We start from the raw sequence: 2500 nt of genomic DNA, 5'->3' as shown, positions 1-2500 counted from the left end.
ATATGATGCTTCAAGCCAGTAAGTTATGTGGTGACCTCCTCCAATGAGGCCTTAGCTTTTTCAGCCCTCTGGATCAGGGCAGCCTTCTCTTTAGCCCAGGTGGATTTCTCAGCATGCAACTCAGTTTTAAACTTTTCATTTTCATCCAAGCTAAACTTGAACTTGGAGTCAGCCTTCCCGGTCTCAGCTTCTTGTACTTCAAGCCGGGTTTTTAAATCAGTCAACTCAGATTGAAATTGACTGGACACTTCCTGCAAGAAGGTTGGAACAAGTATGCACAGTGATGACATGATCTTATACAAAAAGTCCCAAGCCCTTTGCAAGCAATAGCAGTTCGCACTTGGGGGCTAATGGGTGCATAAAGTTTCTTTATGAAGCAGTAAACATCAATAAGTCCCAAGCCCTTTGCAAGCAAAAGCACTTGGCACTTGGGGGCTAATGGATGCACAAAGTTTCTTTTAAGCACTGGCAGACAACTCTGGTTCATCTTTTTCAAGTTAAACCGGTTTGTAGGGGTGACTAGATGAGATTTACAGTGACAATGATAAGTCCTGGTTTATCATATTGATTAAACCGGCCCTTGGGGGCTACAGCTGCAAAGTTGATTCTTGAAAGTCCTGACTTATCTTCATAAGTTTAAGCTGGCCCTTGGCGGCTACAGTTTTTGATTCAGATGCATAGCTAAAGGCTATCTAACAAGTCTATAGTATATTTTACTCTATCGTATTTAGTAGACTTGGGGGCTGAAGGAATATATCTTAGATAAAAGCAGAGATTGATACCTCATATTTCTGGTGCATGTGCTTGACCATGACAATCTCCAGATCACGGTTGCTATGTACTTGGCTGAGATAACCAGAGAGGATTTCACTAATATTCAGATGAGAATAATTGGCCACGTCAAATTTGACCTTGCGCTTCTCGATCAATTCTTCTTTGGCAGAATGTTTTGCTAGAGCAACAGGATTCCCCGATTCTTGAAAACCAATGTCGGTGATCAGAACTTCCTCAGTGTTTGGTTCTGAAGGCTTGAATGGGCTTGGCGGTTCAGCACCCAAGGGATCAACAATTATATGCTCAGCAGAGGTACCAGGGTTTTCTGGTAGCGGCTCATCAACAGGTTCTTCCGGTTGTTGCACGGAGGCTTCAGATATTGGTGCTTGTTTTTCTGGTTCATGAGTCTTGGGGCCCTCTGTTGGCTTGTTCATTTTAGCCTTTTGCTAGGCTTTGCTTTTCCACTACAAGAGGATTCAAAAAGTCACTATGAGTTTAGAGATGTGGAAAAACACAGATAAAGTTGGTACCCAGGGGCTGTCTTGAAAGCCGGAAGCTAAGTTTGAGATGAATCCCCAGACGAAGAGTGAGAGGTCCCCTGATAATTGAGTCAGAAGGATTAAGTGCTTGAAGAATAAGACATGCCTTGGAATAAATAGACTCGGAATTTTGAAGTACCTCATTCCGGCGTTTGCGTGGGGCTGGTGTGTTAGGTAAACCAGAGGAAAGCTCTCCGCCTCCACTGGTCCGGGTTCTGCACCGGTTTTCATGCTGTTTTTTCCTCAAAATAAAGTTGGGATCCAAGTGAGCTAAAGGGTGAGAAAACCTTACTTTCCGGGTTACTCGTCGAATTTTCTGTCTTGGCAAAGGCTCTGAGTCGGAAGAAATAATAGTTACCTCGTCATCACCCACCTGGCTGGTTTCTGCGTCATCCTGATAGCAATCAATGTCAATAAGATAGTTGAAAAAAGAGTCAAGGGAATCAAGGTCTACCTTTGACTCATCATCTTCGTCCAAGTTCAACAGATCAGACTCAGTGAATTTCTTTTTATTCTTCTTCACAGCTTTGGTCTTAGCCCTGGCCTTCTTGGCGACTTTTTCATCATATTTCTTATTCCAAAAGGTGGCTCCAACCTGCAAAAATTACAATAAATGTTGGGGATTTGCAAGTTATATGAACAATGAAGTAAAGTATATAAACCGGACAGACTTACATCCGGTGCCGGGTTAAGTGTGCAAAAGGGATTCAGCCCCACTTTGTCATATCATTGATGGCTTTACCAGTCAAAACATGTTGAATTGTAACGCAGTGGATCTTTGGTATCGCCAGTATATGTGCACATTAAACCGGACCGGCGGCTTGAAGGTATGATCTTCCAAGCTACCCAGCATCGAACCAGGTCAACCCCGGTCAATCCATTGGCCAACAATGCTCTAACCTTTGAAAAGGTAGGCACAAGTTTGGCCCGTTCAAAGGTGGTGAGCCGTCCGGGAAGAGGGTGCTTCGGGTTGAGTCGTTGGTCACGGAAGCCTGGCAAGGGGTTTTCATCAGCAGGAGAAGTATCTTTGCGATAGAACTAGGTTTGATTCGAATCCTTGGGATGGCTTGGAAGCTAAGCATAAGGAAAATGGCATCTCTGTGTCGCTGAATTGAGATCCCTCCAAGCTCCTGGCTGGGCCCGTCAGTGAATTCATTTTGGCGGTTCAAGTAAAAACACTCTCTAAA

Source organism: Triticum urartu, chromosome 2 (assembly GCF_003073215.2).
Source record: "Triticum urartu cultivar G1812 chromosome 2, Tu2.1, whole genome shotgun sequence".
Classification (NCBI taxonomy): Eukaryota; Viridiplantae; Streptophyta; class Magnoliopsida; order Poales; family Poaceae; genus Triticum; species Triticum urartu.
The sequence above is the reverse complement of the archived record's forward strand: the minus strand, read 5'-3'. Positions refer to the sequence as shown.